The sequence below is a fragment of the Gallus gallus genome, chromosome 5 (genome assembly GCF_016699485.2).
Source record: "Gallus gallus isolate bGalGal1 chromosome 5, bGalGal1.mat.broiler.GRCg7b, whole genome shotgun sequence".
Classification (NCBI taxonomy): domain Eukaryota; kingdom Metazoa; phylum Chordata; class Aves; order Galliformes; family Phasianidae; genus Gallus; species Gallus gallus.
In genome coordinates this window covers 55,327,188-55,351,680 of record NC_052536.1, presented here as the reverse complement: position 1 = coordinate 55,351,680, position 24,493 = coordinate 55,327,188, and the positions used below count along the sequence as shown (strand labels likewise).

At 44.0% G+C, this 24,493-nt stretch overlaps 2 long non-coding RNA genes across 2 annotated transcripts in view; one reads left to right on the top strand and one right to left on the bottom strand.

Moving 5' to 3' along the window:
* LOC101752106 overlaps positions 1-24,493 on the top strand; it is a 93,044-nt gene that overhangs the window by 35,633 nt on the left and 32,918 nt on the right. Inside the window, exon 2 of the long non-coding RNA XR_210740.5 lies at positions 17,482-17,753. This is a non-coding gene — a long non-coding RNA (uncharacterized LOC101752106). The remainder of the gene's footprint in view (positions 1-17,481; positions 17,754-24,493) is intronic.
* Positions 11,328-24,493, bottom strand: part of LOC107053584 — a 123,407-nt gene continuing 110,241 nt past the window's right edge. The window contains exons 18-19 of the long non-coding RNA XR_005860114.1: positions 12,228-12,383; positions 11,328-11,369 (exon numbers count right to left, since the gene is read on the bottom strand). This is a non-coding gene — a long non-coding RNA (uncharacterized LOC107053584). The remainder of the gene's footprint in view (positions 11,370-12,227; positions 12,384-24,493) is intronic.

The following is a 24,493-nucleotide window of genomic DNA, read 5'->3' as shown; positions in this document are numbered from 1 at the left end:
TTTGAAAGCTTCTGAAGTCTTCCACGAAACTCCTACCGCCTCTTCTCTGTATTTTTTCCCCCCTCCCTTTCTGAAAAGCAATTTCTATAATCCCATCAGCGGCCCTTGCGCAACCGCTCACCTCTGCTCCTCTCGCGAGGTGATAGTGGTGTCTGTCCATGGAGCCCAGGCAGTGTTGGAGGCAGATGGAGCTGTACCCGGCGGGGATCTCTTCCAGCAGCCCTTGTCGTGCTGGATGAACGCCCGTCCTCGGCGTCCCGCGTTGGGCTGGATGCTGGCGGCCGCCATCAATAGGGCTTTTGCAGGAGACGGGATTACGCACACGAGGAGCAGCTCATAGGGATTTGGCCTCGAGTTCCTTCCCAAAACGCATGAGTTTTGAGAGTAATTAACTGGGTGCTATAAGCCTGATATTTTTCACACCGCGCCGATAAAATAACACCTCCCGGTTAATATAGGGGAGGGCTTGCATGTGCTTTTGAGTGTGCCCAAAAAGGACCAAAAGCAAGGAATAAAAGCAGAGGCTCTGCGAGAAATTCAGATTTCCTGCAGACCTCTTTGGCCGGGGAGAATGACGTGGGGAATTCCCTCATCTTTTGGTTTGGCATTAAAGAACGCGATCGGGAGATGGGGTAATCCTCGCCGATAGATGCAGTAGCAGCATCACCACAGGGCACACAGACATCGTGCGTGAAATTCAGCCTTCACCCACCATATGGAACAGCTGGGAAGAGTTTCAAAACTTTTCCCCCTCCCCTCTGTTCTCTTTATTAGGATTTTTTTTTCTTTTTTTAATACGCAAATAAAACAAAAGAAATAAAACGACCTGACGACTTCGTGCCGTTGTCTTGTGAGTAAAGAAAAAAAGCAAGGAAAAAAAAAAAAGCCTGTGAAGTATCACTGCTATGTTTTAGTCTAATGCTACTTCTATCTTTTATCCTTTTTAATTAGAAGGCAAATTCTCAGACCGCCAGGCCTAATCCCTACACAGTGGAACAAAGCCCAGCAAAGTCTTTGAACACTGCCCAGCCAGGCAGCACAAACCCTGGTAACTGTTGGCAGTAGGGCTAGGACTCTGACCCTCATCTTAGCCATTCTCTTCCAGCCCCTGATGCTCCCTGCCCTTCGAAACCTTGTCTGTTGTTCTTCTGTTTGGACTGAAAAGACAAAAGGGGAAACAATGTGGGAAACCTAGAGGATTGGCTAGGTGGGATGCGGGGAGCTGGTGGCGGAGAGGAGAAAGTAAATGGAGTTTCACGGGAATGGACACAGTGGGGAGAATTGGATCACCAGATTATGTCTTTAGGTTCAAGAAATTTCTTCATCCCTCACTAAATCTTTTCAGGGACAATGCCACTTTTAAACAATTGTTGCATTTCCAATTACTACAGGAGTGCTCAAACAAATGGCAAAACCCTTAATGAAAAGTTTGCTCATATTTTAAACTTTGGAGATCAAAATCCATAAAACAAATAGCTTTTACACGAGTTTCACTCAGGCACTTACATCTCCAAATTATTTACACTTGTGATATTTCCAGTTGAGAGCATAATTTGTGTCTAGTCAAGCAAAACACGCAAATACATATAGATACATGAATTTCCAGAGCTAGCGGGAGCACCGCAGAATAAACATTTTGACTCAGATAGGCTCCCATCAAGCAAGCCAACATTAAAAAGGTCTGCCTGCTTTCTATTATTTTGGCTAACTACAAATCATTAAGCAAGAAAACAACAGATGTGGCTACCAGCGCTGAAATATCTTCCAAACTCTGTCCATAGACATCAGCATAAACGGGGGAGTTGCTGCAGGGTATGGGATGCTGTAAATGTGATGTGATTATGTGAATATACGTGAATATGTGTGAATAAGTTGCATCATGGATAGCTGCTATCTATACCTGAGGAGGTGAGGAAAATTCTGGCAGAAAACAACTGTGCAAGCCTCAGTTTGAGCCTAGATTTCAGACAATTTTGTTTTCCGTTTAAAATTTCAAGGCAGGGCTTGGCTTTCCTCCAGCTGATGCAAAATGGGATATCTCCCTAATTTACTCCATGGAGGATCTGACCCCTTCCCTTTTTTGGCACTTGGGAGTAGCATTGACAAAGGACAGTTTCTGATTTCGAAAAGACTAAGTCTGTTTAGGGAAAAAGGGCATAAGCTCCTCACTTTTAAAGACATTTACCCTAAATCCTTACACTCGTAGGCACTCACTTTTGATGGCTAAAGTGGCGGTGTGTTTTTAAAGCAATTTAGTTAAACCAGTGCAAAACTCTTTGTGGACATCATAAATCAATTTAAACCTGGCTTATGCCGATTTAGCTTAGTTTAGCTACTAAGTGTCTTAAGCTAAATTGATAAGCCATTTTTAAACCCATTTAAGAATGTCTACACAGGGCTTTGTGCCAGTGAACTTAAATCAATTGAAAACCAATTTTAGCCAGTACCATTTTGAGTGTAGACAAGATTAGGCATCCTGAATGGGAACGTCTGCTGATCCCATGTTTTCCTTATATATCCCTGCACATGCGACCAGGGCCATAAGCGGTGTGACCAGTGTTGTGCTATGACTGTGGCATGCTGCAGTGATTTTTGGCTGTGTCCTGATTGTGGTATTGAGCTGCTGTAAATGATGTTTGCAGGGTGGCAACAATTAAAGTAATCAGCGAAGCCGGGCTCTGTTGTGCTTGGCAAAGTGCTCGCTACAGCCTTTCTCTTGTAGGGCTTTGGTTCTACAAAAGGAAGGTCTGGGGGATGTAGAAGACAGGAGGGCCAAGATCTTGTTGCATGGTCATCCCAAGAGTCTCCTGCCAAACAAGACTCACTGCTTGTGTGGACCGAGAGCTGTGGGAATGAGATTTAGTGCTCCCCAAAGGGCAGATGTGCCTGTCATACAGTTTGGTAGACAGACAAGGGCAAAACAGTTTCCTCTGGAGGGATAAGGTTAGGATCTTGCCTTGCAAAGACCATCTCAGTTTGGGGATCCAGGGTGGGAAACACTCCTGCGTGCAGGTCAATGAGCAGAGGGTGCTGGGATCACTCAGGTGTGGCTGCCACAAGGTCTCCTCTGGTTTAGGGCATCCAAAAAAAAACTGGAAATGCAGATGGGACTTTTTGTTTTCCTGTGAGCAGAATTGCTTGGGATGATTTCCCTAAGATGGACAAAAGGCCATTGACCATTGTGGCCAATGAACACTATGGCTGTTTGTCAGCTTGGTCCTCCCTATATCTCACGTGGACCCATTTAACTGTGGGTGTTCATGGAGATGGTTGAGCAGGAGACTGGTGTTGCGTTCTCCAATTGTTCCTTCTGTATGGGTGATGTAGGCTGCTCCATTAGCAGGGCTAGACAAGAACTCATGAAGGAATGAAAGCATGGGCAGATTTTAAGTTGAAGACCTGAAGTGCACTGATGTGAGTCTAACATCTAATATCTCAAATCCCTTCCTGATCCGAGCCCACCTGGAATCCTAATCACGAAATCCATGGTTGCAACCATGAGTCTGTTGTGCAGAGGCTGTGCTCCATCAGAGCAGTGTGAGCAGCGCCAGTGCTCTACGTGGCTGAGCCCATGCTGCTGCCAGGCGGTAGGAAGGATTTTGTTCATTTAAAAACCTAATCAGAAGCTGGGGTGGTTTTGTACCTGTCACCAAATGCTTTTTGTTCGCTTTTTTTTCAACGAGTTGCCCAATTTAAGAAAAATCCTGCAAATTCTGACTGAATTCCAGTCAGATTTAAACGTATGAAAAGAATTATGAATAGTCCTCCGCTGGCATGCTCTATTCATTACAGGCAATACCTGCTTGCAGATGGATGGAGTTCTTCCATTAATCTGCACCACAAATCTTAAATGTTAGTTAACAACATACAACTTTTATATATATATATATATAAAATATTCCTTCCTTTCTTGTTTCCTTGGCATGAAGCTAGGACTGTGCCACTGTGCATGTACATCTGGTGGAGGGGAGCTGCAAGGCTCGTAATCTCACCGTTCACAAATTTCCAAGTGTTTTTCCATGCCATTAATCTTAATATTGAATGCCCTAATCTGTTTATAGCACACAATACATGCTACCCCCAATAAAATCTTTTATACGTGTCTGGGCAAACAGCATGAATAAGTAATGGTCGATTTCCATACTGCAAAACAAACAGCTACTGTAAATTTATTTTCATTTATTTCCAGCATCCCTTGGCGGGTGGAGCCTCCTTGCCCCGGAGTGAAAGGGATCAAAGATAACATTCTTCTCTGTCTGGGGGTACTTTGTGGACCTGCCTCCCAACTGCAGGATGAAAGGAACTTACTAAACTGTTGCCATTTTGCAACATCTGCTATAATTCCCCTAAATCCAGATTTGTCTGACACAGAGAGCTCCTGTTCTTACATCATTGCCATGTGACAGTATAACACCAGTCACATCAAGCTTGAGGATTCCAGCTCCGGGCAATGATAATATGAAGAAAACCTTTTTTGCCTAGGGCAAAACACTTGTAGCAAAGTATTATTCATCTGGCCAATTTAAATCTTCTCTCAAAAAAGTACCCAGAAACATATGCAGCGTGCCTTTGTAAAAGGCTTGAGCTGCTCATAGGCAAATGACCTGAACCAAGAGTACAAAACCCAATGTCCTAATTAATTACTGCTAAGCAGCTCTGATACACAGAAAAGAAATGCTGGTACTAATCCTTAACCCTGTCCTACATTCTTAAAATAGCCAAAATATTGCTGACAGCTAGGAAAACACAATTGCCTCTGATTTAAAGGTTTTGTACCCCGGCTTAAAAATAAGATGATAAAAAATATATGAAAGGGGCAATTTTGGAAAAGTCAAGTTGGAGTCCATACACTGGCTCCACAGCAGTGAGGTCCTCTCTTTGGGGATGGAAACAGTGTCAGGAAAGCAAAGCCCAGATAAAGCCTCTCTGGGCTCCGCATGTCTCCAAGGGCCCTGTGAGCTTGCAAGGTCGAGCTCCAAGGGCTGTGTTGCTTCTCCGGATGAGGACATGCAGCCTGAACACCACACTTATAACTGGGCAAAACGATGCCACAACATGGAAAGTGCCATTAGCACCCTGCTTCCCGCAGCAGGCACTTGGAGCATTTATTGGGGTACAATCAATTTGCAGGCAATGATATTGAAAACTAGACTGTCAAGAGACGATAGTCATGTTTTCTTACCAATTTTCTCTCTAGAGGGTGATAGCAGCTTGGTCCAGCTGGGGGGGAAATCATATATTGCACATCGATAATCACATACAACACAAGTTCCCTTCTCATAGAATCATAGAATCATTAAGGTTGGAAAGACCAACAAGACCATCCAGTCCAACCATCAGCTCATGCCTGTGACCACTCTAGAGCATGTCACTCAGTGCCACATCTACCCTTTTTTTAACACCTCCAGGGATGGTGACAGCATCACCTCCCCATGCAACCTGTTCCAGTGCATCACCAATACTTCATTTTTCGTATTTTCAGGTTGTATGTTAGGAGAATTTCTACACGACAATACCATTGCCTATTTCTTTCTCCACCTCAGTCATCATTTGGGGTGAGGCCTTTTAAGCTGAGAAGCACTGGTGCTAGTGGATGAGAACCCAGGGGTGAAGGCTATACCCTCCACTGCATCATGAATCTCCCATGAAAACAAAGGAAAACCTTTTCCTTTGGTGCAGTCCCACTCCCTTCAGGTGGTCAGATCCTGTGACTCCCTCAAAAGCCTTGGCTAAAAGTTCATGTTCCTTGTTAGAGAGGATGCATAACGATGTGTCAGCAATCCTTGGTCACTCTGCTGTTACGAATTTAATGCCTGAGATGCCCTTGGCCTTGACACAGCTTAGTGGTGACATTAAATGCATAAGTACTGGCTCACCCAGATGCAACATCTCCATGTTGGTGTCAATTCCCCAGCATGGTTTTGCTCCAACCCCAACACTTCTTGGAGGAGGTCAAGTTCCCCTCCAGCTCAACCCACACGGGAACAAATACCCAAATACCCAAGGGCATTGATAACCCAGGTGTGTAGGATTGACGGCGCTCTGCACACCCCTTCCCATTGCTCTGCAGGTCACTGGGACATTCTGCATCCCTGTCCTGACAGCTGGCTGTAGCTCACTGCAGAAGATGCTTTTATTTTCACAAGGTTTACATATTATCAGGGAAAGTGCTTTTTTCTTTAGTCCACATAATTACATAAGATCAAGCTTTCTCTACAAAAAATTACCATCTTTTAAAATGCTTTGCAAGGAAATAAGAGTGATGTCTGCAGTCCTTCTCATTTCCTAGGCATACATTCTTGTTAAATCCACATTCCAGATTTTAACTTCTTTTTTTTTTTTCCTTCTGTAAAACGCTCCTACTCTCTTCCTAAATTTGGCTGTGCCGCCATTCCATTTTGCTAATACCCCTTGAAACTGTTAACACTTTTTCCTGAATACTTTCCTAGAGGATACGAAGCAAAAAAGGAAGAAAGGCTACTGTCAAACTGATTAAGTGAAAGCTCATTAGAGAAAGTAACAAGAGGTAAAATCTGCATATGCATTGCAGAAATGTGTCTGATCTTGCTAAGTTGTGAAAAGACAAAATAAGCTCAAACCTCCTTGTGCTGTAAGTAGTTGGGGGAGACGGGGGCTGGGGAGTGGAAGGACTCCCAAACTACGTTGCATTAACTGCTCCTGCTTAGAAATAGGCATTATAACAGCCCCTGCTCGCACCACTTCAGTGAAGGACTTGCCAGTGTTTTAATGACAAATCCTGATGTATAGGGTCTGTGCCTGAGCAGTAAAAATGCAGAATATCTGAAAGAAGTCCAACAAAACTGTTTAAAAAAAAAAAAGAAAAAAAAAGTGAAGAAAAATAAAGTTAGTGGTTATAACTGCATGAATTCTCAGAGCTGAAAAACTCTGTTTTCTTTTCTTTTTTCCCCTCTCCCAAGTGAAGTTTGCTGAACTGTCGGCCTGTGATAGGGAAATGTCATGTTAGCTTTACTGAATGAAGGAGCTGGGTGGTGTGTGTTCCACTTGAGCCTGTTCACTCTGCCTGGGGCACACTGGGGGACAGTGGGCTCTGTGTGCATCATGCCTTGGGAGCACCTCTGGGCACATCCAGGCTTCTGAGCCTGTGTCCATCTCACCTCAACCCTTCATCCCACTCACTCCAAGCCCAAGGATCTGCGGGGTCTGCCAATGAACTTTGTGTTTTCCCCCTAATTTGTCCCTACTGAGGTTTTTCCCAAAGCCACCAAGCTTGTCCAGCTGCCTCACTGGGATGCCGCACTCCAGCACAGCACTTTGAGTTGATGGAGAAGCCAGCTCTTGTCAGAGTGCTCCGCAACGCCATAAATTGACATTAATTTCTGAAAACACAGATACACATTTTATTGTTACTTTGAGTGTGAGCAGTACATCACCTTCTGCGGGAGTTCTAGTGAGAGGCAAAGGTAAAGCTATCAGCAGTACTTGTGTTACTTGCTCCTAAATACACTCACCGTCAGATCTTATTCCTCTTGTCCTGTTTTATAATATATATAACCCAATTAAAAAAGAAGAAAGGAAAGGAATACCAAAATACCAAGCTAAAGTAACTGGATAACTTTGACCTTAATCCATCGAAGACAGATATTTTACGGTTCAGGCTAAAACTCCGGGTTGACATCTAACCTGACACAAATATGCTGTTGAGTGTAAGAGCCCTTGTTAAGAAAATGCCGAGAATCTGTGTGCATAAGCCTGGCAGTTCTGATTTAAATCAGAAAATGGATCTGTTTGGGAGGTAGACCACATGTCTGAAAGTTATGAAAGGGAACACCGATAATAACCGTCTATGGCAGAGCACGTTCCTTGGAATGTGGAAATTACTGTATTACAACAAAGCTGTTGTTTCCACCGGGGTGTTTTGTAGCCCGTCTCATAATATTATGTATTTTGGCAGATCCTTGTAATTACAAATTTAAGACTTAAATCCTCAGCTTTTCTTTATGTTCTTAAACTACCCCTATAGGTATCCTCACTTCAAGCTTAAATCAGACCCAAAACACAAGGTGAAATGGGGCTGATTGAATTCCGGCACTTTATAATGATATTTATTAAGCTAGTTTTGAAGAGAAATGTTGAGCCGAGCGTTTCATTTAAATCCAACGGTCCTTCCAAGCCCACCAAAATTGTTTAATTAAAACCAAGGTGCGCATTAATATGAAAGGATATCATTTTGTCATTTATATGTAATTTCATTTTGTTAGGGGAATGCGAAACGAAGAAAGCCCCCAAAAACACAGCAAAGAGGAAGGACCAGTAAGCCTGATAATAGCCCTCCATGGAGAAGAAATAAGTATACAACAGAAGAAAAGCACAGTGAGGAACATAATGTTAGTAAAACACTCTTAATGCTACACAAGCTGCAGAAAATGCTACTTTGCATTTGGGCTGCAGCATCGTTAACTGTGGGCAATTGAGTAAAGAGTGCACCTTTTAAACTAATTCCTCGTGCTGGAGACATAGCCACATCCAGAATCCTACCTCATTAACATGCTATAGTGGTCAAATAGGAGATTAATAGCAAAGTCACCTGCTAAACCTACAAGGAACCTGTTGATTAACAATAAGCTCCAAAAATAAGATACCAGGCTGCAAAGCAAAATCGAGTCCAAGGGCAACAAGTGCTTCTGTAATTTATTCCTTCTTTACACAAGGGCATAAAGCTCCCTTTATAACCGTGTTTTCAAGGCCCTGCTGTGAGCTGTAGGTGTGAGCTTTTCAGCTGATTTATTAATTTTAGTTTCAATCAAAGTGTCACCTGCAGACACAAAAATGTGGGCCTCGCCATAGAAAATACAGTTGGAAAAAAAAAAGAAAAGAAAAGAAAACAAGCAAAAAACAGCAAAAACAGAGTGAGGGAGAGAGGGGGAAAAAGAGTGAGAGAGGGGAAATAAAGAGGGAGAAAGACCAAAGGTTTAATACTGAGAATCCATGCCAGCAATATTCCTTTTTACATGACCACCAGACGGCCTATTCTCCACAAAGCCAAAATAATTCTCAGCCACGTAATTAAAAAAAAAAAAAAAAAAACAACTCCAAAATTAAACATTTTTGTCATACTTGGAAAGTCAGCCCCAGAGCCGGGAACTCGCGCTAACCCGGCGGCTGCCAAAACAATCGGCCCCTGTTGTCAGTAGGGGGACATTCTCCCCAACGAACCGCCTGAACAGCAAGTCCACAGAGCAAAATGTGCAAAAAATTCTCAATTAGTTGTCTTTATTTAGTGAACACTATGGGGTCCTCGACGGCGCTATAGAATTATGGCAGGAAAGCCGAGCTCTTCAGTGGCTTATTAGCATTCTCCGAGGGTTGGAGTGCTGTTGGTAGCAGACTGGTGCCTCCAAGAGCTGGTGGTGGGACCCCGGCACTCCTTTGGCTTTGTCCTTTTGTCCTTCCCAGCCAGCAGGAAGTACGGCCCGATGTCCGGGGTATTCTGGGATACCTTCGTCTCATTCATGGCTTGCAGCATCGGCACTCCCCGTGCCTTTGTCAGCTGCCACGAGCATCCTCCTCGCCTGGGAAGCAGGAGCCCTGGCTTTGCCATTTTAAAAGCGTAGTTAGAAAGTGGGTCTGCTCCCTCCTCCTCCTCCCCCAGCAGCTTTCCCAAATGAACATCACCGTCAATGGGCCGGGGTCGAAGAAGCTAAATGTTATGCTGCCGTCCTATTAAATTACATCAGATGTTATCAACAACCCACTCCGATGTTAGCGCAAAGGAAGGCAAATAGGGGTAAATGGAAGCATCTCCCCATCCAGTCCTTATCTTAATTTAAATGTAAAGTGAATTTTTTTTTTATTAAAAAAAAGGGGGGGGGGGGGAAATGTTGGATAGCAAGTGCTAGAAATGTCTTTTCTGAGAAAGAGGGTATTTGCTGCTTTAGGGAAAACACTATCATTGACTAAATTAACAAGTTGTCTTATCAACTGCCATAAGCCTTGAAGTCTAATTAATTTAGTACTGATCAATAGCCTTGAATGAAGCATTGATTTCTGCAGCTTTCCAGGGCTGAATCAGAATCACATTCTCTGCTCCATCCACACTCCTCTCACAGGAACCACACATTTGTGTTATTAACGTTTGTTTCCCCCTCTTCAATGTCCAGAAAGCACTTCAGGAATTAATTTCCATGGAAGTGTTGATCTTTTAATTTATTCTGAATAAAGAAAGTGGCATAACCAGAAGAATGTACTTCCCAGGAAGTATATCTTTCTCTTGAGTTACGTTCTGCTATAAAAATCACTTAAGAGGAAAAAGATTCAATGAGTAGATCATCAAATGGCTTCAAACTTGGCAGAACTATAGGAAAAAAAAATAAATCAATGAGGCTTTCCTCACTGATGCTTACCAATGTGTTGATGTCCACCAAAGTGTTGTCTTCTTGGATATATATGATGGGTTCAGCAGTAGGATCTCTGCTCTGCTCTCAAAATAGAGACCTACAGCTTTCTGGAAAGTGTGCTTAAAAGACTGCAGCATCAACCCAAACAGAGGTCCGCTATCAGTCATTAGAATAAGAACAAAGTCTTTGAACACCAATGTCTGAGCCTGAAAATGGAACTGCTTAACTGCTGTGGACATGTTCAAGTTGCCATCAACAGATGTACCATAGCCAGCCATGGAAAATGAGTCCTCAGCAGGGCCATGCAAGTCTCAAGCCTGAGACTCACTAGAGTAGGCCTCACTGGCCATTGAAACAGGCCTCACTGACTAGGATTTTTGTGCTGTCTTTGGCTCGTGGTGATTTGGGCTGGTGTCCCCTAGGAAAATAGAAGTGGACTCATTGGTATCCACAAGCCTTGAGCTGAAACCTATAGGTGGAAAAGAGAAGTGTGTAAAGCCTCCTTTATCTATATCCATACCTTTATGGTATACCTCCCTTATCTTTATACATACCTTGACAAGGTATGTCAACTTTGAGGAGAGCATCCCATCTGGAGGGATTCTACATCCCTGAAGATGCTCCACTGCCAGCACCACAACCCACGCTAGGATGTGGGGCTCCTTGTTTTGTCAGAATTACTTACTCCCAAATCCACCAGGACAAAAGAGTGGAGAAAGGGCCAAATCCAGCTGGCAGGATCCCTACCTTACTTCTGCTGGGAAGTGCTTTGACAGCTCCAGTCAGCGGTGAAAGGGAGATCAGAGTCAGGCCCTAAATGCTTACAAATTAGCTTAAATGCCAAACCTGTGTGAGCAGAAGGAGTCAAGCTTCATGACAGGTCTCCTACAAGCCCTGTGCCTCCACCGTGCTCCCTGGTGGAGGTACACTACTTGCTTGCTTTCTTTTTCCCCCGTGCTTCCTCCTGTGAAAGTAGCTGTGCTCAATTGGTTCCTGTAGGGGAAAAAAAGGCGGTGTGGGGGAGTCACAATAGAAAAAAAAAACCTAAACTGCAGAAGAATTACATTTTACCTTTACAGAATTTGGCCCTTTTAGCTTCAAGTTTAAGAAAAGAAAAAAAAAAAAAAAAACACAACAAAAAACACACCACAAAAGTCCCTCTCCTAATCTGTTTGGGGGCCTCCATGAGTTTCCATAGCACTTTACAAAAGATCTTTATTGAAGAAAGGATTGGACAAACTTTCCTTATATGTGTGGCCCTAGTCATTAATTGCCCCTGTCTTCTTTACCAAGGCCTTATTCCTATGTAAATACCCTTGCATAATGTTACAGGCTATTGTCAGGCCAGCGCCAGTCAGTCGCCACTTATATGCATTTTTATTTCAATCCGCTGCGCAGAGAATGAAAAGATGTCTGGACTTAAGCTGTTTACCAACTGGGCCAAAGCTGCAGTGTGGAAGAACTGAAGAAAGCACCAGGCAACTGCAGGAACAGACTTTGACAATGCGAGCAGCCATTTTCAGTTGAGTTATTAACCTACCCTGAAACTCTTCTAATCTATGCCTTTTTTAAAGAACAAATGTACTGAACCAAACATGAATGAGGCAGCGCTATTAAGAGAGAAATCCTCTAAAGGACTATTGAGCGCAACATAGGTTTGTAATCATTTTGTCTCAGTTGCCTGCTACCAACATTATCAATGATGAAAATGCTTGCTCAGTTGTGGTGGATTGTCTCGTAATTAAATGACAGCGCCGTACTGTAAAAGAACATGCAGAAACACAGGAGATACCGGGGGCTTTCAAACGGGCCGCGCGGAGGAAGGAGTAGGGGTGGGGATGGATTACAAACCGACTTGGAAATGCTGAATTGAGAACGTTGCAATCTTCCTTGTACAGCACAAGTGCGTTTTTGGGATAGTTCTGTAAGGATAAAGCCTTAAAACGCGCTGTCGCGTGGAGTATCCGTCAGATGAAAGGCAACGAAGCTACGGAGAGGGAATTCCTCCTTTAGGTTTAAGCAGAGCACAAAAAGGAGAAATAGAGCCTCGCCTACACTCACAGGAAAAGGAGCCTTCTAAGTTTGCTGCGGGCTACATCTTTGTAGTGACTTAATGGCACTACAATCTACATAGTGTAGTATTAGCCTTAAGAAACTCTTGACTATTTGCATGCATATTAGAATCCAATGAGAGCTTAATAAGTGCATATATATGACAGAGGAAACATCTCATTGCATAGTTAAAGCTACAAAAAAACATTGAGGGAGGCCAAGTCTCAAGTTAATTACCATTACAATGCAATCAAGTACGGCAGTCATAGCTGAAAACCTTTTCTATTAAGACCGCTAGGCTCAACCTTGTCTCTGCAGGTCAGCTCCAGCACAGATAACCTTTCCAGCAGACAAATACATGTAAAATTGGCTCATCTAATTAAAAGCTCAGGGAGGTGTAGAAAAATACCAGCACACTGAGCCTAAGCAAATCACAGAGTACCCCCTCCAGCTGGATGGAGCTACAATATGTAGCTGCTGTTTGTTCTGGAAGGAAACTGAGTCACTTACCATTTCAATAGGTTAATCAATTGACAATTAAATGGAGAAATTGGTTAACTCTGCAACAATTAACATGACACTCTATTAAGTACACTTTCTAATTGCCACAGCTGCAAGTGAAAATTAACGGCTGTGTCAAAGCAGCCGGAAGAGGTTGTGCTGTTTCTGGTGCAGTTAATGCAATAAAAGTGACTCTAAAGACCTGTGCTTAATTTCACACCCTTAAGCACAGGGAGGAAAGGGTACAGCACTGAGTTCTGTATTTAGTTAATGAACCTACCACGTGTTTGTTGTGCATGTGTGTACACGTATTATACATAGACATGCTAAGACATAGGTATTGGTTGGTGTGCATGCACAGATAGATGCTATTCTTTCAGTATCTAAAGGGGGGCTGTAAGAAAGAAGGGGACAGACTCTTCAGCAGGGGCTGCTGTGACAGCATGAGGGGAAATGGTTTCCAACTAAAAGAGGGGAGGTGTAGGTAGGATTTAAGGAAAACGTTTTTTACAACAAGTACAGCCCTGGCTCGGGTTGCCCGGAGAGGTGATGGATGCTTCATCCCTGGAGACACCCAAGGTTAGGCTGGACAGAGCTCTGAGCAATGGATCGAGATTTGGGTGTCCCCGTTCATTGCATGGGGTTTGGTCCAGATGGCCTTAAAGGATCTCTTCCAACTCAATTCTATGATTCTGTGACTATTACTTCCACCCTATAATACATATTCCTTTAAAACAGCTTCTCAAATAAATACTAAGCTTCTCTGAGTGTTGAAGATCTGTAATACACATACAGCTTGTGCACATAATGTGTGTGTGATTAGAGGGATACATGGAGAGACGCATGCTTACACACACACATAAAGGGAATAGAGGAAACTGAATGGTCAGCTGACTCAAGAATAGGCAGTTTTATGGTTATTTGGAAAGGTTCTGGTTTTGAACAAATATCTAGTTGTGGTGGATGCCTTGCCAGGAATCAGAGTAGATACCAACAGAGCATGAGCCCTCACAGAGGTGGTGGAAATGTCTTTGATTTTTCTTGCTTCAGCAATGCTGGAGGCAGATACCTGCTCCACCCACATGGTGTTTCAGGTTTTCTATCTACAGCAGATGTTTTCCAAAGGGAATATCAAGACCCATCCTCATTTAGGTGACTTTTTGGTGTTTGCACAGCTTGCATCTTTTGGGGGCTTGGCAAGATCTACTTTCTTGCGGATGCAGTTCAGTGATAGACTAAACCCCTCCTCTATTACATATAGGTGGTGGGAATTGAAGAAGAAGTTCTTTACTCAGTGGGTGGTGAGGCACTGGAGCAGGTTGCCCAAGAAGCTATGGATGCCCCATCCCTGGAGGTGCCCACAGCCAGGCTGGAAGGGGCCCCTGGCAGCCTGACCTGGTGGGAGGCACCCAGACCTCGGAAGCAGTTGGAACTGGATGACCTTCAAGGTCCCTTCCAACCCAACCATTTTAAGATTCCGTGATAAGCCTTTGCACAGTGCTGCTGCTTTCTGTCTGCTTTCTCTGGATGTGGTGGGCTGGAGATTGCACTCAAACATGGGTCTCTGTAACCAACCAACTCCTAACAAGTTTCCTACACAGGGCTGTATGGGGAACCTACAGGGCATGCCAATATGAGGTGCCCTGCAGAGGCTTGTAAGGACACGGTCAGGTTTACCCAGAACAAATTATATTACTTCTGATCTCTGCTGTGAAAGAAGCAAAGCTGTAAATCCTTAAAGCTAATAGTGCTATAATAGTGATTGTTTTGGTTTGGTTTTTTTTTTTTTTTTTTAGCCAAAAAAAGAGGGAAGGACAACATGTTACATCAGTCGCTGGTGTTCAGAAACCATGAGAATTACAGCTTTCTGCAATGAGATGAATTAAGCTAAAAGCCATATTAAGCAGCATTGCACATCTGTTGTGCTTTTTTTTATTATTCCATATGTGTCCTTGCTGTATGAAAGTGTTTAATGTTGTTCGGCTAATTGATAAAGTCAAACACTAATGTTTTAACTCAGCCTGAATTCCCATCAGGCTGCAGGCCGGAAAATTCATCTTTCCAGAAACTTGTGTCTCATGGCTGGATGTGATTTTGCTAGGACAGCCTATTAGCTGCCTCATTTCCCTGCAACGATGAGTTCAGATTTGTAGCAGGAAGGAAAGCTGCAGGGACGGCGTCTGGTCCTCTCCTTGGTGAACAAAGCCCGTTGTGGCAGCAGGAAGGAGGACGAGGTCTGCCAGGCTTTGCCATCCAGCCCTGGAGAACCTACAGCCACAGGAGAAGACTCTGCAGGTAGCAGTGAGGGTGTCTGATGTGCACTGGGATGCGGTGTTTGAAGGACCTTCACTGCTGGCAGCTGACCAGAGAGCCCAGCAGTGCTGGTGGCAGCGGTTCAGGCTAAATAAATAGCAAGGAGTGAGAGATCAGGGTGAAATCCCAGCCCAGAGGAGTCTGCAGTTGGCTTCTCTGCTGAGCAGAAATCTTCCTTGAAAGGCTTTTCCTTGGAAAATATGCTGAATGCACAGTGCAACATCTGGAAATGAAGGGAAACCCACAGCTTTCCCCTTCTTGCCATGGCTGAGCTGCTGCTGCCATCCCTGCCTGAGTCAAGGGGAGGTCTGTCCCCGCGTGCCATGGGTGTAGGCGAACATATAGTTCTAATTGCAGCTGCTTTCCCTCTAATTACAGCTCCGTTTGGTTAGGATTTTCCTCCAATCCCTCATTTCCCCTAAAGCAAACACCAGTGCACCAGAGTTCTAACCCCAGTGGGGACATTTATTAATAACCCCCTCAGCAAATAGGGAAAAAAATCATTACGCTGTATTAGGAGCTAAAATATTTTCTCACCGCAAAAGCTAATTGATAAAACCAAGCAGACTTTATGGGGCAATTAATGTTAAGATGAAAATAAACAAGAGAGCAAAACAAAAACAGAATCACGGAGAATATGTTTTTTCTGGCTTTGAGGGTTGTTACGGTGAGGTGGGAAAATACTTGTAGAATCACAGAGTCACGGAACCATTCAGGTTGGAAGAGACCTCCATGATCCCCAAGCACAACCCCAGCCCACCCCCACCATGCCCACTGCTCACGTCCCTCAGTGCCACATCTCCACAGCTGTTGGACATCTTCAGGGATGGTGACCTCACCACTCCTTGGGCAGCTGTGCCACTGCATCACCACTCCTTTGGAGTAGAATTTTTTCCTAATATTCTTCCAACTTGTCCTCTCCCATTGCTAGAATTGCTTATGTTTTTTTATTGTCCCTCTCACAAAAGCTACCAATCCTGTATTTCATTGTAGAAATCTACAGTGGGGTATGTAATCTAAGTGAATTTGTAGCCCCAGAACAAAATCCATAATGTTGTCACTTGAACTAATGACGTGAGATGAAAGGGGAAACAACTTCAACTTTGAGCTTCCTCCAGGGCTCCATGGTAGTAGTTGCTAATACAAGCCAAACAGCAAATAACCAGAAAGGAAAACCATACCTGCCCAGACACACAGCCTACATATGAGCTCAGGAGGGTGGAGATGGAGATAATGAAGATCCAGGCAAACAAAATGCTTCCTACCTGATATTTTATTCATTCATCAAACAATATTACCCATTCCTGTCCATGCAGGCAGTGGCAATTTTGCAGGGTTGATGAAAAGCTAACAGAGGTGTGAAAGCTAAGTTCTATTCTAACTAGCAGTTTATAACTCCATTTGATTGTTAAATTTTCACTTAGATTAGGTTAGTGAGGCTTTTCAGCAGCTGAGAGCACTGTGCAAGTCCTGTCTAAAGAGATGATGGATGCAAAAAGCCGTTTGATTTATTCCTTCATAGAATCATAAAATCATTAAGTTTGGAAAAGACCGCTAAGATCTTTTCCATCTAGCCCAGCCATCAACCTATCCCCACCACGTCCACTAACCATATCCCTCGGTGCCACATCTACCTTTTTCCTATTGTGGATTCAAGAAAAAGGCACAATAACTTGTTTATTAAATAATAATAATACAAGTTTGGATGCATCCTACCCCTGTTTGAGGGCTCTGCATTGGCTGATGCAGAGAACTTTCTTCCTATATGTCAATATGTTTTCTGGAAAAACTATTCCCATGTCCATTGGGGCAGGCCATGTCGTCTCCTAACATTGAGAGGACCCCAGTGGAGGAATGTGTACTGTGATTCAGCTCCATATGTGGTTGGGCTGCCAAGCAAGTCTCAGGAGACTTGGCCATGCTGGGTGGGAGTTGGGGCAGGAGCTTTTAACCAGGCATTTCTTGACCTCTAACAAGCAGCTGGGCACACATGGAGTTAGCAGGCTGAAGGTCATTAGCTATTTTAAAGGAGGTTCATCTTTAACACGCTGTGTCCAGTAGGTGATGGTATCCCGTCAAGCTGCCTGAGGGCAACAGCACCTACTTGTTCACCTGTGACCCAGCTGAGATTATGCTTTGCTTCCTATAACGTACAGGGCAAACAGCTCATGGTGGCTTGTGAACTGAAGATTTGAAGACACGTCGTTGCTCACTGTCCTTTTGTTCATCATTCCCATAGGGTCTGTGGGAGGCTGGTCCCTCTTTGAACATCTGGAGTGGTGTGTGGCTGCATTCATTGGAAGAGGAACCCCACGTGGAAAACCAGGGCCAGAGCTAAAGGCAGGATTCAACTCCTCTTCACCCTTGATGTGCTGGCCCAGCTCCAAGGAGATGCTAAGGTAGCAGCTCATACAACTCTGCTGGCTTTGGAAGGGAGCTTGGGAGTCCCCAGATCCTTCTTGTTCGTGTATTGGCTCCAGTCTCATCACTTACATGGAGATTTGCTTGCAGGTGAGTGCTAAGAGATTCCTAGTTGTGTTGATGGCATCAGCTGGGCTCTGCTGTTGTGTGGCCTCAGTCTGAATTTCCAAGGAATGGTCTATAAGTGTCAGGATAAGACAAGAGAGAAAGAAGAAGCTGAACATGGATTTTCTCACCTTTCAAATCCCTGATAAATTGCCCATGCCAGTGTATCAGCCTAGGTGTGTATTGTAATGAGCTAAGGATGTCCACAACTTGAATGAGGTCTTGGGTCATATTGTTAGGAAACAGTTTGAACCTCTCACATCAAAACTTCGGAAGACAAGTAGTCGAAAGGTCTTTGCCAGTGTTAAAAAAGAAAGATAACAGGAGAATATTTTATGTCAGTGAAGGGATGCTGGGAACAGAGCAGGGACCTGCTGGATGTTCAGGTGGTGGGGAACAGAAGTGCAGACACTACTGAGTGACATTTTGGGCTCTGGCCAGCAAGGAACCAGCTCCCTGCAGCTCTCTCAGGCTCCCACCTGCTCCCAGAGCAGAGGAAGAACAAGATGCTTTGGACACCTAATGCTTGCTGAGCTTCCAGCCACACCGAGGCAGCTTTGCTCTTTGTGGACTGCAGTGCCAACAGATGTCTGTTCACTTTGGTACTACTTGAGCTCCAGACAGTAACCAATGTGGACTCACATTTCTTACAGTCTTCTACAGCTCTGCTCCTAATGTTTGGTTGAGTCTCACCCCTCTTAATGTTTGTTGCTCTTCTGAGAGTTTTCTGCTTTTTTCCCCTTCCTGGTTTGTGGTTCACCTGTCCATCATTTCTTTTCCCACATGTGATATCTCTGCAGATATCACAGACAGATGTTTCTGTCCTGTTGTCCCACAGCTCCTGACCAGCTTCAGGCATTACTCCCACTGTAAGAACAAACCTGCCACACATTCACTTGCTGGAGACCTTCCTTGGTCTCAACGTGAACTTTTGGGTCAATAACAAAACAAGACCAAGATTGAGAAGTCATCCCATCCAGGACGTCCCATTCCCAGCACAGGAAGGGTGTTATTTGCCTTGAGGCTGGTTGACCACTGGACCATGCTGCCCAGAGGGACTGTGGAGCCTCCATCCATGGAGATCTCCCCAACCAGACTGGCACAAGCCTGTGACTCTCACATCCTGGATTTTCTGCTTTCCTTCTGCCCTTTGCCATCCTCTGTAGTCTTGCTCCTTGCTCCTGCTTGAAGCCCTGTCTCTCCTTCTTGTCCATTACTTCCCCACTTTCTGATCTCCTGGACATTGTTTTGCCTTTGTTAGTGTTACCTATTGTTTCTCATTATCTTCTGAGGAAGGCACAAGATCAAGAGAACATGCACATAGCTTGTCACAAATACCAGTTTTATCCCATAGAAATGGTGCTCAACACACAGCAGGTGTTCATTTTGAAATCTGATGGCCAGTATGTACTATAAGGTAACATAAATGTGCCATTATACACGCCTTTCAGAAAAGAGCCAAAGGCCTGGAGCTGAGTTTTGGGGCAGTGATGGGTGCTCCCTTGCCCTGTGTGTGAGCTCATCCCTTGTGGTCATGGGCATCAATGGACAGGAGGGTGCTACCAAGACCCCTCCCCATGGGTGAGGGTGCCCAGTGATTAGGAAAGCTTGTTTCTTCCCCCTGCTTTGCATTACTGGGTTGGAATATTCTCTTCTTAAGCACACTGCAGTAACATTAGATAATTACTTAGCTCATTTTTCCATATGGGTTTTGGCAATTCGTAATTGTCTCAGAGCTGAGAAAATGTTTCCTTTAAGAAGGTTAAACAAAGAGTTTATTGACATTAGTAAAGATTGGTTAAAGAAAACATTATTAAATAAAAGGAGCTTTATTTAAACACCAAATTAATCATTTAAAGGCAAATTAGAGGTCGTAACTCCTCCTAAATAAATAATGTTAAACAATAATTAGATATCCATTTTAGATTACGGGCAAGCACTTGGGTTCAGTGGGCTGAAAAACAAGTTTCTTCTCATCTCTTCAAATTTGTTCAATATACATAATTAAAGCGAACCACTGCCCCGCTTAAATTTTCCACCCTGTGATTAAAACAAGATTCTGTCTGTAACTCTGTGTCACATTCGCCATTCGATGATAAAGCATCTTTAAAGCTTCACTTTCATATAAACAGAAGAAAGGATGACAGCATCCGGGGAGATCTCTGGTGGTGGAAATCGATTCTCCTAAGCTACTGGTTACACTTATCAATCTTATCAAACAGGCCAATGCACAAGTGCCCTCAGCCACTTTGATTGGGATGATCTCCCCGTGCTGGCGCTAACCTCTCAGACACTACGGCGCGTGCAAGGCACGTTATCTGCGCCCTAATTGCACCCAAAGCTCCCTCCCTTTCATTAGCACTCGTGGGCGCCTCTTAAACATGAGATAAAATTAAAAGCAACTATCCTCGTTTCTCATTTCATCGCAGCCTTATTATTGTTTTAGGCTCGGAGTCGTTTGTTCTGCTGTTTCCTAGGGGAGGAAAAGCCCTTCGCCTTATGGGCCTGTTTCAAATTGGGGCTCGGGGCAGGGAGAGCCGAACCCCATCCTTTGGGCCCAACACTGACTTCCTAAAAAGCGTGGGAAGCCTTGTTGGACAAGGCAGCGATGTACCGGAGGTGGATTAATGACACCTGATGTGAGCGCCCATAAATAATGATGGCACACTTTGGACACCGTGCTCAGCGCAGGCTAATTAGCATTGGTAATTGCACACTTGGCGTCGGCTTTGGCTTACAGCTGTTTTGCACACCTCTGGCTCCTTGCTCTCACCTTGCATTGCCAGCACCAAGGTGAACGCAACTTTGCGTTCCGATAGAATAGATATTTCACCTATTTTCTCGCTGCTTCCGTTTCTTTTATCTTCAAATGTAAAAGGCTGCTGCTGGGGGTATTTCCAGCCCCGGTGTCTCACACCTCATGCAGATCTTCAGGCTCTTCAACAGGCACACGGGCTGCAGATTCCATTTAAATCCACATTCTGGGAAGAATAACCTCGCAGGGAAAAGCTGTTTTTGCACAGCCCTGATATCTCTCATTAGCCAGCACACAGAAAGGAACGGAACAGGACTTTTCTGATTATTTCACTGTTTTTTCCCCCCCTTAAACCACTGAATTTACACACAAAAAGAAAGGCACTTTGTATTTAAGGTTAATCAAGTTTCAGTACATTTTTTTTTTTTTTTTTTTTACAAACTGGAATCACACTAATCTTTTTTTTCTTGCTCTAATGTGTGGCTGTTGAAATCCTTAGCTGTGATAAATTAAGCTACTTATTAATCTAATTATCGTACATTCATCCTAGAAACTTTCATGTGACTTGAAAAGGCTATTCAACCTTTTCCCTCCCCTCCTAGAAAGGGCTCAACCTTGCACCAATTAAGATCATTCTGAAGTAATGCTTTAAAAAAGCTTTCTTTAATCACCCAGTGGAACATGGGCTGGTGGTAAGCAAACTAAAAGCTGTGAGAAAAGTTTACCTTACCTTCAAGTCTGGATATTTTGGGTTGGGAGAGGAAGGTGCAATTGCCGCATTCCTCCCCTCCTCCTCTTCTCTGCTCTTCTAAATAAATCCATGGAATTATTTAGGAACAGGAGTTCTTAATGAAACTGCTGGCGTTTCTCTCAACATAGCAGAGGACAAGTTGTGAAGATTTGCTCACACTAAAACCCCTGAAATCTGATTAGGTTTTGGGGTAACGAGAACTTTCTGACTCCCAGAGCACGCATTCCCCATTTGGTTCTTATAGGCACTGCTTTGAGTGCCTCGCCATCGATACGAAAGCGTCCTGACACCAAAGTATATTCCATTCAGGATTTAAAAAAGAAGAAGAAAAAGAAATAAGGACAGAAAAGACGCATCCTGGCTCAAACATCCTTTCGCTGCCAAATGGTTTTGTTACTTTTTTTTTTTTTTTTTTTTTTAATAACCACATAAACGGGGCTATTTTGTATTCAAATGAGGCGGGCTATTAATCGGAATGCAAAGCAGCTTGGGTTGCGCCGTTTGGTGACAGGTTTACCCCAAGACAGAATTTGTGAGCAGCCCGATGTGGGGAAGGGCCGCTCTGCCTCCCTGTGCCTGGCAAAACTTGCTCACTGTGAATAGTTTTTGAAGTGAAGATTAAAAGAGCGGAATTATAAAGTATAATTACGTTTTATTGAAACTCTGAAAATCAGGGTGGGGAGGGGAGGGGGGGGGGGAAATCCAGCAGGAAACTTTTAGTGAAACATGATGTGTTGTCATTATCATTAAAAGATAAAAGTTCCATACTGTTTTTATCTGTTTATTTGGAAGAAATCCAGCCTTTGCAGTTATGCAGGAAACAAAAAACTGGAATGCAGGAGTAATTATTAAAACTGTGTGATTTGTTATCTCAGCTACTGTCTTTCCAAATGGTAATGCGATATCAGCAGCTGCAGACGGTCGCTGATTTCCTCTATTAGTAAACAAGTGCTTTGGAGACCTGTGTGAGGCACTTTAAGCCCACTACTCCCCGAAGTGCTGTCAGGCTTAACTACTAATCCATGGTATTTCAGAGCACTGGAAATTCATCTTTATAAAACCTGAACAAAAAAGGGAAAAAGCCTGGAGGGCAGGAGCTCCCTCTGGTGAGACAAATGACATGTTCATTTATTAATGAAACAATAACCCTGGAAAGAGGATCAAAGCACATTCCATCCTCACTTTACAATCCTCAATTTTCTCAGGCCATACCATTTAATTGAGCCATGACAATGGAATACTTAATTGTTGCGTTAAAGTTTGAAGAAGCGACTTCTTCAGAATCAATGCTCATTTCTGGATTATGACGGTATAACGTAGCCAGCTTGTAGCTGCTGGAATTTGATTTTCTCTCTTTTCTTTTACGCAGAGCTAGAGATCACTTTATTCCTTTGCCTCTTATCCCTGCCTGAGAACATCGTTCTTGTTCACGCACGCTCCCCATTCCTGTCCATCTGAGGCTGCCCTGCACCAAGCCAACTGCTGGCCCTTTGCATGCCTGGGAGGGGGACAAATCCAGGGGTGACTTCTGCAAGATGCAGGAGGTGCAGCACCTTGGAGAGGTGAAAGAAACCATTTGCCTTTCCCACTTTCAATGTAAGATGAAAGAAAAAAGCTACAGTGCGGAGCTGGCCTTGCTGCATCCTCTTTGCTCGAGCAACAGCTCATTGCTGAAGTAGATATAGCATTTTAAGCTCTGCTTTTGGGAGAGCTCATCAGTGGGTGCGGATTGCATGTGCAGAACACAAAATTAGTGCAAATACAAACACCCGTCATAACAATAGTTTGGCTTCTTGGTTCCAGTCGGAGGAGGACTTTGACCATGTGCACATATTTCTATCCAAGCTGTGCTTGGATGTCACAACCTTCCTGAATCCAGGATATGGGCAGAAGCCCAGGGGCTGGGAATGGCCTCAAGTTGCATCAGGGGAGGGTCAGGTTGGATATTTGGAAACTCTTCTTCTCAGGACGAGCGGTGATGCAGTGGCAAAGCTGCCCAGGGAGTGGTAGAGTCAGTCCCTGGAGGTACCCCAAGACCTGTGGAGATGTGGCATTGAAGGACATGGCCAGTGGGCTTGGTGGAGGTGGGCTGGGGTTGGGCTTGGGGATCTTGGGAGGCTGTTTCCAGCCTTACAATTCTATTATATGATTCTGTAAAAACACACTGATGCCTCTATGATCAAGAATGCTTAAAGGGCTTCTGATGTTCACCCCAACCCCAGCTTCTGATGTTCAATTCCAGCACCCCAACTGTAACTCACAGAGGACCTTCTGATTCTTTCCTGAGGGCTCAGATTGCCCTTTAGAAAATGTCTGAGGCAAAAGGTCCCCCCTTCTGGTTGTGTGCCCAGCTCCTGCTGGGATCCCCAGTATTTTAGATGAGAAGAGCCCAAAATCAAAGCCAGACTTCCAAAAAGAACATTATAACTTCTGAAATGAATGCATGTGTCATATCCATCTCTCCAAGCATCCTCTCCCTCGCATCTCTTTTTATCATAGTTCTTACTGCTGACTCATTTTGTATAAATGTAATTTACTGACTCATTATCCCACACTGATGGACTATGTTGCTTTTTCTTAACCCGATTTTAAATTAACAGTCATTTTCTGGATGCCTGTAAAGAAGCAGAAAGGCCATCATGCAGAAGTGCGTGCTACCTTTACATTAATACATTATAGCTTATTAATTCTACTTATGATATGCATTATAACACACTTCCATGTACATAGTGCCTATCATCTCATAACCCTGAGGCACTCACAAACATCAACTAAGCCTTGCAATCTTCTTACTTTGGGTAAACAGGGACAGAGCGAGGTTAAGTAAGTCTCTTCTGACAGCTCTGCACAGAGCTGTGTCCTGACACTCTGCAGGCTCTGGAAGCTCATGCTGCCTATACAATGGCTATTGTACACTATAGGATGGCTGATGATCCATATAGGGTGGCTAATGGTCCTTATAGGTTGGTTAGTGGTGCCTGTTCCTCCATGCATGGTAGAGATGGTTTTCAGCACTGTATATTTCAAGGGATAAGGAGGGAAAATGGGTTTCCAAGGGGTCCCAGCGGTATTGCCCATACTAACAGATATTGCCCTCCATCCTTGTTCTGACTCAAGCAGCGGACTAGGCATCAGCTGTGCACGAGGAAAGTAAACCTTGGTTGTCCAACATCAGTATGAAGGGGATAAAGGAGAAAAACAGAGCTGTTGAGGAATGCA